Genomic DNA, 16,329 nt, shown 5'->3' on the forward strand with positions numbered 1-16,329 from the left:
AGTTAGCATGATCCCTGTGACCAGCAATGACAAGGTAATGGACATGGGTTCTACTGTGCATGCGTTATTTATGATGAGAGTTTGTATGTAACTCAAAAGTAATATAGGAGTCTTGTAACGCATTATGATTTTGAGACAGTGATATTGTAAGGCAAGGAATTACTTTTAAATAACAGTAACAAGTAATCTGTAATAGATTACAGTTTGGAAGTGACCTGCACAGCACTGCTGATCAGTGGTCCCTTATGTCTATCTGTGGCCTGTACCAGTGTGGGAAATAATTAGTTGCACTTTCCAGTGTGGCAATTAAAAACAAAAAGTAGTAGCTCATTTGTTTTATTACAGCAACCACATTTGCAACCCCAGACACCAAGACTTCTGTGGAACCACTCGCCCAAACCCCACAACTAAAAACGCTCCCACCACCCAGATAAAAGCGGTTAGACGCCAGACAGAGTGAGGTACATTAAGGAGGTGATGCTAGGGTGAGCAGCGGGAGCAGGGGCTCTGTAGGTGTGGATTGATGGCAGAAAAAGGCATTGGGAACCCGACCAGGTCTCCCATCATAAAGCACGGCTGAGAGATGAACCACCACCGGCCAGACGCAACTTTTAATGCTCGGCCATGACTCACGCTGACTGTCAGTAATGAGTTTTATTCACTTCCATCATTTGAGTGTCGATTGCGATCATGGGCTATCTGAGAGGCGTGATTGACGGGATGGACTCAGCGATATGGGGTGGGAGAGAGGGATAAAGGAGGACAGCACTGCCTTGGACACTGCTCCTGCCATGTAACCATCTTTGGTAGAAAAAGTGTGCAGCAAGCAGATATCGACTAGTTTAGAGCAATACAAAAAGAAAATGCCTTACAAGAAGATTCAGAGCATCATTTACAAATAAACAAAGTAATTTCAAAGACTGAATTTAGCTCTTATAGCCATATCAAACCATTTTCCCAACATATTTCTCAGTATTTCATCTTTGCATTCATATTCCACTTCCCCTTTGAGTCACAAAACTCCCCCAAATAATAAAACCCAAACAAAACTCATCAGAGTTTTTATATTGTTTCCTCAAACCTTCACTTTTCTGTAACATCTCCGGGGTATATGAGCTCCTGAAGCACACATGTTCAAAGACAGGCAGTTTAAAGATGATAATCAATATTGATCACAGAGTTATGGAGTCCGTGTGAGGCGGTGTGAGGGGGAGGGGGTCCTTATGTTGTCTGGATCTTGAGAGAATCAATGAGCTAGAGGATTAGAAATGGATAGTGTGTTGTGTATAGGCTCTGTGCTGACAAGAGAGATTACCCAACACGGGCCCCCACATCTCTCACATCCTCTCTCTGTTTCCAATTGTTCTACGTCTCAACGCTGTGATGAACATACATTTGAAAATGTCTGCGTGCGAAAGGTGTATGTGTCCAAGAAAGATGCTGCAGTGACTGGAGATGAATCGCTAGCCTTATTTTTTTCCCTGCTCTTCTGTATTGATTTGGAGGTAATTAGGCAGTAATGTGCCGGGCAGTTACATTAAGAAGACATGTGATGCAGCGGTCCTGTCACTGATCGTGGGTAAAGCACACACTGGCGCACACACACAGTAATACAGTGCATTCATTACATTCCCATTGTCTTACATCCAATCTTAATATCTCTCATATCATAATAGACAACAAAGAGTGCATGACTGGCAGCTCTACTCAACCACCTATAGCATATAACACACTTGAATACTCTTATTTTGTTTAGATGTGTCCTTAATGACTGAAATGAGCCAGAAGTGTATAAGTGGCAGCTACAATGAGATCCAATCAAAGTCTCTAAATGCCAAGGTGAAGTGCTCCAGTGCATCCTGTCACATCTCCTTCAGCATAAAACGCACTGGACCATCCTTTAACCCTTACATGCACGAATTATGAGAACCTTAATCAAAATTTTTTCCTGAGTGTTTTTATTCCTCTTTAGGCATGAAAAAAACAATGCGATTGAAAATTTTCTTCTGAAAAATAAATAAAAATAAATAAATAAAATAAAAATAATCAAAAATTAAAAAAAAAAAAACATAAAAAACAATAATGAAAAAAAAAAAAAATCTTATGAACCTATTTTTCATGAAGTTGCAAAAAATTTCCACTCAACTGGACACCATGTGTTTAATTTTTGACGCACAGAAACATGTATTTACTGATAAACTGTGTGAAAACTATGGGGAGGGCTTATGATTCTGGGGGTTTATGCTCAAGAGAGATCTACATGATGTTACCAATTCATGTCAGAAAAGATATGTAGTGTCTTAAAACTTTAATAAAGATATGTGTAAAAAAAAAAAACTAACAAAAACAATACAAAACAAAAAACCGAAAAAGAACAACAAAATCCATGAATATGCAAGAGAACAGCTGTAGAATAGCTGTCCACCGTAGTGACCAGTATACATGAAAGGGTTAAAAAAAAAGAAAGGAGATAATACTGTCCTACAATTCCTTTTAGTAGTAATATCTACAGTTGTGCTTCTAAGTTTATATACCCTGACAGAATGTGGATGGAAAGGTCTTCTAACATTTTCTTTGCTCTATTTATTATTATCGTGACTTCAAATTTTTAAATTTTATGTTCTTGTCCTGGTTTTTATCCCAGACTGTTTTTATCTTGTCTGGGTTTTTATTGTGTTCTATTGCATCTTGTTTTTATTCATTTGATCTTATTTATTTATTTTATTCTTTTATTTATCCATGCTGCTATACTGATGAATGGTGGAACACTGAGCACTTTTTGTCCTGTCTTTTTGTTCTGTCTGTAAGCTCTATCAAGTACCTGTCTCACATGTTCAATGTATGTCTTGTTGTAATATCAAAGCAATCACCTAGACTGCAAAACAAATCTACCTGCGGGTACAAATGAAGAAACCTTGAACCTTTTATATGTTGGTTCAGTGTTTTAACTATGAAAGACAAGAACAGTCTGCATGCCATGGTAAAAATATGTTCCAAGATCATCTGAGTCAGACTAAGAGACTTGTCTTACCTCTGGGAGCTTCAGATTGTGAGGAAAGCAGATACCATCATAAGGGACCCTCACTGTGTGTTGTGTAAGAAGTTTGTTTTGATGCCTTCAGGCCAGCGTTACTATGCACCTCAGAGGAGAACCAACAGATATTCAAAATCTTTTATTCCTTCAGCTATCAGACTTTTAAATTCTGACAGCAGCCATTTTAGTTATTTTATATGAGATTTTTTTTTCTGATCGCAGAACCAATAGGGTCTTTTAGTCTTCATTGGTATTTATTGATTATTTATTTTTGATTATTTAAATGCGTTTACTCATAGTTGCTTTCAATGATCTTGTATTTGTGCACTGATTTATTTATGTTTGTCATATTGCACTTTGGATGTGGGCCGACGTCTGTGGTAAGCTACAAATGAATTGCCCATATGGGATAAATAAAGTTTTCTGAGTCTGAATCTGAATCTGACAATGTCCTAAAACACAAGGCCAAGTCGCCCTGTCATTGCCTACAGCAGAAAAAGCGAAGGTGAAGGAGTGTCCATCTCAGTCTCCTGACCTCAGTATCATTGAGCCACTTTGGGGAGGTCTCAAACATGCAGTTCATGCAAGAAAACCCAAAATCTTAAAGGAACTGAAGGTGTTTTGCCAAGAAGAATTTGCAGCTTTACCATCTGAGAAAATAAAGTACCTCATCCACAACTACCACAAAAGACTTCAAGCTGTCATTGAGGTTAAAGGGGCCAATACAGAGGATTAAGAACTAGGGTATGTAAACTTTGGATCAGGATCATTTGGATAGTTTCTGTTGTCATTGTGATTTAAAAAGAGCAAACACATTTGTTTGATCATTTTTGGCTTCACCCAACCACTATCCATGAGGGAAAGAAAAGTTTTTGTATTCATATTATTATATCATATTATTAATTCATATTCTCTGAAAAATGGCCAAAGAATGACAAATTCTGCTAGGGTATGTAAACTTATGAGCACAACCGTATCACCAATGGGAGCTGGTGCTAAATAAGATTAGCAAGAGAGTGTAAAAACTACATTTTTGATGCATTAAGTGTGTGTCTGTGTGTTTGACTGAACACTGTATTTTAATGTCTCTTCTGACTAAAATCTGAAAAGAAAAATAATTGTAGGAATCAAACCCCACCTTCCCACATGCCCAACCTTCCACTGAGTGACCCAGTCACTAAGTATTTATTGTATACACTGGAAAAAATCTAAATCTTGCCAAGTGTACTTTTCTCACTTCTAGTCAAAATATCTCATCACACTTAAAATGAGACATAATCACCTAAAGATTAACTTTTCAGTGACATATAAGAACTTATTTTTAGACAATAGATCTTGAAAATCTTATTTCAAGAAATCTTACCAAGATAATTTTCACTTTTTTTTTTTTTTTTTGCTTAATTCAAGATTTTGTTGCTTAATTCAAGCAAAAAAATCTGCCAATGGAACAAGTGAAAATTATCTTGGTAAGATTTCTTGAAATAAGATTTTCAAGATCTATTGTCTAAAATTAAGTTCTTATGTGTCACTGAAAAGTTATTCTTTAAGTCTTTATGTCTTATTTTAAGTGTGATGAGATATTTTGACTAGAAATGAGAAAAATACACTTGGTAAGATTTTTTATTTTTTTGCAGTGTAGGAGTCTCACATTGTCTAGACGAACAGCCAAGCAGTGATTGACCCTATTTTTAATGTAAAACACAGAGGTAGACTGGACTACACAGAGGATTTAAGTAGCTCAAGAAAAAAACATTGTTCCAAGTTCTATCTAGAGTGGATGAACTGACTGATTTATGTCTGTTACTCTAATGAGTGTTTTTTTTGCTCACTAAAGATGAAAAAGGAAGTGTCTAGGGCCTTTGAACGATAACTTGTTGTAAAAGTTTTGTAATTTTCATCATCAGTCCTGCACCCCATGAACAGAAAGTGTGAACACACAGAGAAACGAAGTAAGTAAACAGTTAAAAACAACTTCAATACATATGAACATGGACTCCAGAGCATGGGATTAGTGTTATAATCTAGAAATTGTTCTTTTTTTTTTTACTTTTTAGAAACTTTTTTTCTCAAATATAAAGTAACAAAAATATCCTTTCTACTACAAGTCATGTAAAGTGGGTGTGGGGTCCCTGCACCCACCATGGAGCAGCTTCTACTGTCCACAGCAAAACATCATCTAACCATTCATTCATTCATGTAGATATATATGAGCAGACTGGAGGCTGAACATGTGTAACCATTCTTAGTGTCACAGTCATTTTGTTTTACTTTGTGATTGTAGCTTCTCTTCCTTTTCTATTTCAGTTCCAGCCTTGGTATTGAAATTATTTTTCTCAGTGTGTCACTGGGTTGTCCATGTTTACAGGTTCTGTGAATAAAACAAGTGAAAATGAATTGGGGAAAGTTCCTAATATTGTCTATTGGAACTCCATCTATTGATCCATCAACTTTTTTTGGATGATATCCAACCTCAAGTCATGTCTACTGTGTGTTAAAGTGCAGAATGTGCAGGAAGAATTGTGATATACAAACATCACTTAACATTCACTACCTTACAACCTAAAGAAATGGTTGTGAATGCAATATACAGTAGTGCCCTATTGGTGTTTTCATATTTTTAGAGCCAAATTATTGGGAGAGCCTCCTGCATTGTTCAATTTTTAAAGGGGAACAAAGTCCATCATAATAAGAAATGGACATAATAAGAAATACAACATCCTTGCAATGAATTACTTTTGAGTGGTACAGAAAATAGCAGGTCTGAGACAGAGGGAATAGCTGGGGAAGACTTGGACTCTGGGTGTGGAGGTGCAGATCCATCCCAATTGGTCATGCTTATCCTTGACAGTAACAAAGCTTTTTCTGTTCTAATAAAGCCTGTCCTCGCTATATTTACCAGCTTAGCACAGTCCACTGCTCTGGGGCCACTGTGACCTGGCTGCCTGTGTGTGTATGAGTGTGTGTGTGTGTGTGAGCTGTAGAGACACATAATGGTGACTTAGCACCTGGACACGTCAACAATATGTAGTAGATTCAGCGATGTTGATAGACTGGAATTGGCAGCAAATTTATTTGTGACCAATGTGTGCGCAGAGGGAGAGAGTTGACGATGTGTACTGATATTTGGGACATTTTGGGGCTGTGACGACCTTTTAGTCTGTTCTCATAAGGTTTTGAGGGTGAAGGAGGAGTTTTAAGGTTAGTGTTAGGCACAGGATAAGGGATGGGGGAATACAGTGTGTTCTCACAAAGATGCAGACATATACGTGTATGTGTGCACATATACAAGAATGAAATGTTTAACCCTTTATCGGGCGAGGGACTACTTTTGGTTATTTCCACATACATTACAAGACAGTGGCAGCAACAGTTCCAGTGAGGACAGTGAGTCCATAATCTCAGGTCCAATGTGGTCTACAGGGTCTGTAAGGTCCACCTCTGCATGAATGGTGAGTGTACCTGCTTTGTTAGGTACCATGAAGTAATGGTACTAATGTAAGGAATGATGTTCAAAGGGAGAATGTGGATGTGGACAGGGGTCTGGATCAGCACTTATGTTGGTCTAATGTTCTAAAAGTGTTATTCTAATGTTCTAAAATACATGTTCCTTTCAACTTTCATATTTTTTTCTTGTATTTTTCATATTTACTTCTTGTTTTTTTGTTTTTTTTTGCCTCATATGGGCAAGGAACCAAATTTGGTAACTTCACTGACCTTGATTTTCTATTTAACAATAAAAACATTTTGAAAAATTTCACAAAAGTAATAAAATCTTGTTATGTCCTCCAATAACAAACTAAGGTTGAAATTTTGAATATGAGTGCCAGTGTTTTTCAACCATGGGGTCGCCTGAAATTTCTAGTAATTGATAAAAAAATTTTTTAAAAAAGCTTACTAATAAAAAATAGATGGTGAGTTGAGAGAGACAATCACAATCCATAACAGACATGACAAACTCTGAAACTGAATCTGAAGCACTGTGGTACTGTTTATCTTTCAAATGTTCGTTGTGGTCGGTTTCAGATGCTGCAGCTCTTTCCTAATTCATAGTTTGAGTTCTTGTTTGTTCAGTATTAATTGTCAGCCATGTAAATCACAGCTGGACTGACTGTACATATCCTGACCAAGGAAAATAAAATTCTCACTTTGTGCAGTAATCTACACCTGGCTTTTCTGCCTCTGTCCATAATAATACACATTATATAGACTAAATGTCATCTAAAATTAACACTTATTTGCAACATAGTATAACAAACTAATACATGATCAAAAACATATTAATTTTAGCAAAAAAATTCTCTGTTTTGAATGTCTGGGGTTGCCAGAAATTTGTGATGTTAAAATGGGGTCACAAGCCAAAAAAGGTTGGGAACCAGTGGGTTAAGCATTTGAGGATATTGTGGCTGGTCCTACTGGGCTTAAATGTGTTTTGAGGGTTAATACCTGGTTTTAAGGTTAGAACTAGGTAAAGGTTAAGTTGAGGCTAAGGGGTTATGGAATATACAATATCGCATGCCCTCACAAGGATAGAAGAACGTGAGGTGTGGGCATGTAGGCACACGCTGCATCAGAGAAAGATGAAGATTTAGCTGTGTGGGTGAGAGAAGTGGATTAGAGATGACAGCCAGGACCGAGGAATCCCATCATGCCACGTCCAGGGAGCGCTCCATTCATCCGCTGACATGGCCTGTTGGGGTGGAGTAGGAAGGGGGTTGGTGGTGGTGGGGGGTGATGGTTACACCCTGTCAGAGAGTCTTATGACCTGATGAATATGGTGTTACGCGACATGGGGAACACCCTGAATATTGCCTCTCACACAGTGTCATTCTGCGGTACGCTCACTGACATGAATGCGGCAGGATCCAGAGCTCCTACAGCTGTCTGAATCTCACAGTGTCTTTTCGGTTCGCCATGGTTTTAAGCTCAGTACAGCTGCACAAATGCACAGATGAGCACGCAGGCACTTTGCAGGATCCCGTGTGAGAGTGGTGAGGAGCTATCCACGACTATCACTGAAATGAAACGCCCCAAAGTTGCATGTTCTTTTATTAGGATGGTATAATAACTATCCATCAACTCGGCCAGCCAACCGTATCTCTCCCTCCTGACTCCTCCATCCAATCGCCTACCTCGATATTTGAGAGCCAATTTGTCACAGTCAGCAGCGTCCCTCCCATTTCTACCTTTCCCTTAAGTGAGTGTTACTGTCATCCCAACTCTCTGAGGATGGTTTTATCATTCCTGCTTAGTACAGCACTGGGACACATGAGACACACACACACAAACATGTATCCACCCACACCATCCACCCTACCAGCCGCTTCTGATGCCTTTTATAAGCATTTAATTTTGCTCTTCTTTTTTTCCCTCTCTATTAGTTCCACACATTCCACATCCCAGTATTGGGTTTGTGTGTGTTTGTGTTTGTGTGCTGTCTCCCTCCACTCTGCTCTAAACGAACCAATTATGGGTGTTTATGTAGCTTTAATGCGTGTAAGTGTCAGGAGAGAAACATTGCATCGCTCACCACCTAATCAATGAGGCCTTGCATGCTACACCACCTCTCGCTTTTCTCCTCTCACTCGTCCTCTGTCTCATCACTCGTTCCTCCTCAGTCCCCTTCATTTTCTCCTTCTCCTCTCCTCTCCCTCCTTCCCTGTTCCTTCTCTGTTCAATTAGCGAGAGACAAGAAAGAGGCATCGGGTCAATTGGCCATGAAGAGAGCTTTAAACAGAGCGAGATGAGGCCATCACAGAGTTGCAACTAAGGCGTAATGGCTGGAGTTTGGTATATTCAGATTGAATTTAGGTTCAGTGTTTCAGATTGTGCAGCAGTCGTGGATTTTATCTAAAAAAAATTGCTGTCGTCTGATCCCATGAGAAAAGGTTATACTTTTTTTTCTTTTTTTTTTTTAAATTAGACTATAACACACATGGCATCACACTATCCTAAAACAAACAACCCCTAGATTTTAAAGCGTGCATCTTGTGATGTTCTGTATAAAGTGCTGCAATTAGGATGATGCATTTTTGTAGGCTAACTTGGAAGGTTGCATCACCCATGTTCCCTCTACCAAAGCCAATGGGATTTTTCTCGTTATAGAACAGGGGTGTCAAACTGGTTTTAGTTCAGGGTCCACATTCAGCCTAATATGATCTCAACTGGGCCAAACCAGTAAAATAATTAGTGAAAAAAGTTAAATTATATAATAAAAATGTTTACATCTACAAACAATCCTTTAAAAAATATGAATAACACGAACAACCTGAAATGTCCTAAGAAAAATAAGCGCAATTTTAACAATATTCTGGCTCAGTTTATCATTTACACATGTGCATTACAACTTACAGATCACAGTGGATCTACAAATACACCAAACATTTAGTAACAGGGAGAATATTGGTAAAATTATGCTTTCTTGTCTAAAAGGGGTCATATTTTGCTTAATCCACTTTTATTAGTTTATGGTCATTTATTTGTGTATTTGGGGACCCTAATAGTTAAAAAAAAGTTTGAATTTGAACCCTCCAGGTGCTGCAAAGCTATCTTTATGTTCATTTTGGCAAAAATCAAGAGGATTTCTACAACCTGTTTTAATTCCTGTTTAATTTGTTTCGTTTTATAACTAGTTACGTTGCAACATTTGCACATATAAGGTCAAGACTTCCGACAAACATTTCTCTGAGTTACCTAAAATGTTCAGTTGTTGGCTGTATTAATGAACACAAGTCCCTGAGCAGCACAGCCAACAATCTGGAGGGGGCGGGGTGTGAAGTGGCTCATTTGCATTTAAAGGGCCAGCGCTCAAAACGACCTTTCTAATGTCATTACTCAGAAATACAGTTGAAGATGGACCTGTGGAGTTGAATTAATGAAGAATTCAGACCCAGGGATTGTATTTACACTTTATATAGACCACAGAGAAATGTTTTAAAATGCATAATTCCATTTAAAAAAGCAAAATATCACTCCTTCAAGACATCTCAGGTTGATGTTTATTCAGGTTATTCACATTTTTGGTAAAAGGATAGTTTGTATATGTAAAGATTTTCATGTAATTTTACCATTTTACACTAAAACAAAGACAACCTATTGTAGTAGTCATTATTTATAGGTTATTTTGGTATTATTTTACTGGTCTGGCCCACTTTAGGTCACATTGGTCTGTATGTGACCCCTGAACTAAAATGATTTTGGAACCCTTGACTGGTAATATATACAGTGTAAATTTTGCATTTCACAAATTCATCCCACGAGCCGGATTGGACCTTGTGACGAGCCAGTTTTGGCCTGTGGGCCGTACGTTTAACACCTGTGTTATAGAAGATAATCTCTGTAGCAACCAAAAGTTTATGATACTTTCACATTTTGTTCTGCAAGATCATCTTCACATGAATGCCATTTTTATGATCTTTTGAATGTAAATGCAATCATGAAAAGTAAAACACTTAGATTAGGCTAAAAACAAACTACACCATGGTGGCTAGACACTGACATCACCAGTTTCTAAGATAATTTCATATGGGTGCTTCTGTGAAACTGGTCCCTGAAAACAGGACATGGGGCTAAAAATTCAAACCAGATGTAGATTAATGTTATGAAGCAAGTTTGGAAGCACTTTGGGTCTACTTTAAAAATAAATACTTACTGACATAAAATAGAAACTATTTTTCAGATAAAACACATTTTTATATTATTTTACATGATATTTAATACAAAAATCTGCATGTAACATGGTCAAAAGGACACGAAAATTATGCGCTACAATTTTTTTTTACTATCTCTTTATTCTCTCACAGGTACATTTTGGGAATGGAACTAATTATGCAAGGTAGAGTGTTTCACAAAAATGGCCGCTGTTGCAAAATCATTCACGATTAATGTGTTTAACTGGGTAGGTTCTGCATGTAACGCAAGTGGACACGATGGGTTACATACAAAACATGGAATGAGACTGAGATTCATGAAAAACCTGCATGTCTGGATGTCAAATTTAACACAGGTTCTTTATTTATTGCGGTATATAAGACCATTTCAAGCCATGTTTTCCAGATAAAATGCACTGACACCTAGGTAGTTTTTCATGTCCCAGTTTTGGTCCTATTTTTGGCCCCAATATTTTATTAAAACTTCATTAATTTTGGGATGGCTCAGAGCAAGAGTATAATTTTTTTGCATTTATCCGCGGTCATCATTAGGTACATCCTGGGGGGAAATATGTCTAAGTTTCTCTTTTTTTGTTGGGTCTAAAATGTACCCAGTTTCATAGAAGCGTCTATATTTTTTCTCTTTTCTCTGGGTATCTGCAGGTTTGATGAAGCATTTTTCAAGGGGTTTTCTTACATTCACAACAATAACAGTATAACAGGCCTCATACTTATTGCCTTGAAACAAATACAGCGACATCAATTATTGTCTGTAGAATTTTTAAGACCTTTGGGTGCCAGAATTAAGGATTAATTCTGAATTTTAAGAATAACTAAGGTTTTAATTTAGGACAATCAAATTCATGACTTTTTAAGGATCCATGTACTCCATCCTGTACTCTACAAATACCTGAGTGAATAGAAGAGTGTGTAACATAACAAGACTAAAGGCAGACTGGGGATTAGATGAGTGTTTGTTGTCAGCATTTTATCATCATCAAGCCACCTCTTAGTGTTTTAAAGACAAAAAAAGACTTGCATATTTTGCATCATTGAAAACAAATGTGAAACTCTTTTGAGGCTGTGTTTACCATAATTATTATTTTAAGCATCTAAATAAAAAAACGGGTTGAAAATCACAAGAGAAATGAAAAGTTGAAAATGCTGACATACTTGTGGGTTTTAAGTCTAATCTCTGCAGAACTCTATATTTATCATCGCATTCACTGAAAAGCCCTTAAACAACAATGAGCTGAGACCACAAAATGGTATGGCCTTAGACATCTATTTCATTGTAATTGAAAATGACTGAAAATCTATCACTGGTCCACATAGCCACTGATCCACATATTGTATCATCACAATGAATGCAGTCACAGTTCGTTTTATGTCCGATAGCAGTTTCAATATAACCAGCTTACAAAAAAGCTAAGCATCAATAAAGGCTGTAGTTTGACCTCAGTTCTACTTTATATACAGGAACTGCTGAGTAACTGGGTGTTGTCAGACGTAAAAAAAAATGACATCTAAAACTGACTGGATTTTGAATATTTTTGGGATTGTATGGTTGAGAATATGTTGACTTCCTTACACCATTTTCAACTATACTCATAAGCTTTTGTGGCCCAGTTTTTCCCAGCTTAAAAAAATTGAACTGAAATATTTCAGTTTGATGAACCGCACAGCCAATGCCCGAGTGGTACACGACCTGCGATTGCCTTTACAGTGTGTGTTGGTTTGCTCCAAAGCCTATAAATTAGTTGGGGCTCAGTATCTAATTTGTCATTTGAAACCATTATTATTACCCCACAAAGATCCTACTAGTTTTTCAGAGGCTGGTGTAAAACAGAAGGTGTTATTCCCTTCTTGATTAGACTTTTTTTTTATTCTCTGCTCTCACCCACCCTCTCACCTACTACCAGTCTGAAACAGCACCGGCAGCGTCGGGATCAGGCCTTACAGCTACTGTCTCCCCAAGCTGGTGGCAGAGATGAATGTGGCTCAGCAGGTTCTGCACCCCCCTGGGTATTTAGGGCCCACCCTGGTGGGTCCGACAGGATCGGCGGGGGCCGGAGCCCTGTACCGTTGCTAGTGATTATTTACTGGGCCTTTGGTCTCTGTGGGAACCAGGTGGTGATGGATTCTGACGGGCCTGATGATCACTCTTCCAATAAGAGTAATTAATATAATGAAGAGCTACTGAGCATGTGCAGAAGTGTGTGATGAATAGAGTGTGTGTGCTGTCGTTACTCACAGGTGACAGAGGGTGTGTGGGGGGTAACTAAAAGAAGGAAATGTACTGTAGGAGAGGAGGAGAGAGCAGACAGGGAGAACAAGATAGGAAGCAAGTAGGAATCAGTATGTTAGAGTATAGGAGTGTTTATTTTGTGAGCGAATGATTTAAACCATCTAAAATGAACACTACTTCTGGAGGTGGACAGTACTGTACTTAAGGACTTTACTTTGAGGTACCTGTACTTTGAGTATTTGCACTTAATTCTATTTTTTGTAGTTTATAACTGCAGATACTGTGCTTTTCACTCCACTACATTTGTCTGAAAGCTTTTATAAGATGGACATTTTACACAATGGATAATTTAACAAGCTGTGTGTAACACATTGTTAAAGATTAAACATGTGCTCTCCAACTTTTTTGGCTTCTGACATGTTGCAAAAAGCAGTGTTTAGTCAGTCACATTTCAGTGATTTTTCCCTCTTAAATTTCTCACACTGATCAACGTTCATACCATCAAATATCTTACCAAAAGTCATGTCTGGTTTCTCTATATAAAAAGGGTATATAAACGAGACCAAACTTTCTCCACCTCCAGCGGAAACAACACTGAAGCTTCACTATTAATATTAATATTAACCTAACAGAGTCACACAGGACAGTGACCAGGACCTGAATATTTCATCTATCACTGATCATGTCCAATTGTATAAAGGAATTAAAAACTGAATAGGAAAGAAAAAAGTTTACAGTTTGTCAAATCCAAGGCCAAGAAAGTAAGAGTGAAACCGAGGTGACGATATGACAAGCAGAGGTAGAACACACCGGTCCCCTTCTCCCTCAAATGTTTACTCATATTGTTAAAGTACACCCCTCTACCCAGGTAGTGTGTCTGTTTCACAACAACTCCCTGCATCCTTATAGATATTCTAATGAGGACTTCATAGTTATAATTAGCTGCTGTTATGTGCCTTGCTGTTGTTGTGACATGTCATGCTGACCTGCTGTCTGGTGTGGAATTATCTTCACTAATGAACCTAAGCGGAGTCAATGACTCAGGAGGGGGGGAATGTGTGTCTACAAAACAGGAAGAAGACTTGTGTGGGTGTTGTGCTGATGTGCAGACGCTGGGGTGTGGATATGGGCTAGGACTAAATAGCCTGACTATTATTGGTGGCTTCATGTAAAAGATATCAGGGCCACTTTACTACACAGTGAGACAGTGGCTCGTTACGCACCGCCAGGCGAGCTATTATACCTGCTAGATTCCAGCCACTAATTTAGCCACATGCCACTTTACGTGCGTTTGATATGAATCACAGGGTGCTTAGAGGAGCCTTGGCCCCCCTCCCTGCGCCGTGACCCCACTGCTCTCACTTCCTTAAAGAGCGAGTCGTTAAACAGCCGAGAGGATCCACCAGCACTTATAATGGGGAAATAATGAACGCTGTTGCCTCAGGTATTTATCACAGCAGCAACTCTCAGAGCTGAGGCCATTTTATTCTCTAAATAGCTGTGCATGGGAGGCAGGATCAGGGGGAAGGGGTTTACCAGGTGGGCAATTAACGTCAAAGTCTGAGAACACACCAGCAGAAATAAGAAAGATGCTGAATCTGATCATCTGTCTATGTTCATAAAGTCCACTTCAAGACTACTCAACACTGATTCAGTCTGATTTCAGGGCCTAGTAATTGAACATTGTTGCAGGATGCTTGGAGAACAGACTCCTATCCCAGCTCTGTACTAGGAGACAGAGCTGTAGTTCACAACCCACAATACAAACAAGAGTCAAGCATCAAAGAGTGAACTCTTGCTGACACACCAGACTGTCTTCTATCCTGGTGTGGACACAGTTCAGTGTGGTGTGTCTGGTGTCCCACCACTGGCTGCCTGGCTAAGAGGGTGAGGCCCTCTGGCTCAGACCGGCTGGCTCAGGACTCGGTCGGTCCTTCGGTCGCTCGCGTCCCCTTCAGACGTCAGCGCAGGCTGGTCTCACCACGGCTCCTTTACAGCCTGCTTTCATGTGTCCTTTAATGGGGAAACCGCCGGCTCAGCAGCCTGCTATAAAACACAAGCAAATTAAAACACCCAAATATGAATCAGCTACGTTGCCTAATTCAGTAGGCAAAGCCAGAGGCGTTGTTCTTCTTAAGACCTCATGAAGACCAGAGCCTATTGTCTGCAAAGGCCAAGAGAGATACTAAATCATGTCAAATCATGCCTGATAAGTGACCACTGCATCAAGTGTTACAGAGGAAGAGAGGAGACATTTGATAGTAAAGGCTCTTTAATCTGAGCCTGGAAGTATTTCCCTTCTTTTACACTTAGATGAAGATAATCTTCAAAGCACACAGCCAAGGCAAGTGCATATTTCACAAAGAACAATAACAGAGTGAGTCACAAGCCCACGACACAAACCCTGCCACCAATGACTCGCCACAGTCTGCTACAACTGCGGCTGCCACTTAGACAACAGCAGCTCCATAAAATGTCGCGAAGAAACACCAGCTTTAAAAAAAAAATTGTTAAAATAAAACTAAACCGCATTTGTTTTTTAACTCTCATTTCATTGTAATGATGGAAATAAGGGCATCATTCTGAGATTAGTGCTGCTATTTCGCCTCTACTGACGTTAAATGTTCTGCTGAAGAGCTTTGGAGAAACAATGGAACAACAGACCACTGAAAAGACAGGATGATTGGATCATAGACAGTTTGCACTTTTAAAACTACAGAAGACTGGTGTGTCAGCATCCAAAATATAGAAGCAGAGGAGTACAGATGCAAATACAAAAATAAAGCATTCAATGTTTTGTGCATTTTAACCCATAAAGACCCAAACAGCTACTGGCCACCAAAATTATCTACTGATCTTAAATGTTCAATTAACTTCTGAACCACTAAACTTATCAATATGTTGAAATATTTCAGATAAAATTCAATTTGTCATCAGATATGACCCATCTGGATATTCAGAGGCTCTGATGTGAACGTGAAAACACCATCATCTTTTACAACATTGATTCACCAGTAAAACCCATGGAGTTTAATACCTAACAGTAGATGGACACACTTGGTTCATGTTCAGTTAATGATATCTTTGTTAAAAAAAAAGTCACTTTTTCCTTCAGTTTCCCTTGTTTTTATATAATAATCTTTGAATTTACTCTGTGCTTTAATGAACATCTACATGATCAGTGTATTAAATATAAAGAAATACCTGATTTTCACCGAAAAAATCATTACAGAAGGTAATATTATAATAAACAGTGATAAATCCATTAAGAAAAGTTAAACAGAGAGAGAAATTCATTTTAAGAGCTGCCACAGAAGTAGCACTGGGTCTTTATGGGTTAAAGTAAATATCCAAATCTATTTATATAGGTGGAAATAACAGATTTTACTTTGAGAGCCTCT

This window comes from Sphaeramia orbicularis, chromosome 11 (assembly GCF_902148855.1).
Source record: "Sphaeramia orbicularis chromosome 11, fSphaOr1.1, whole genome shotgun sequence".
Taxonomy (NCBI): Eukaryota; Metazoa; Chordata; class Actinopteri; order Kurtiformes; family Apogonidae; genus Sphaeramia; species Sphaeramia orbicularis.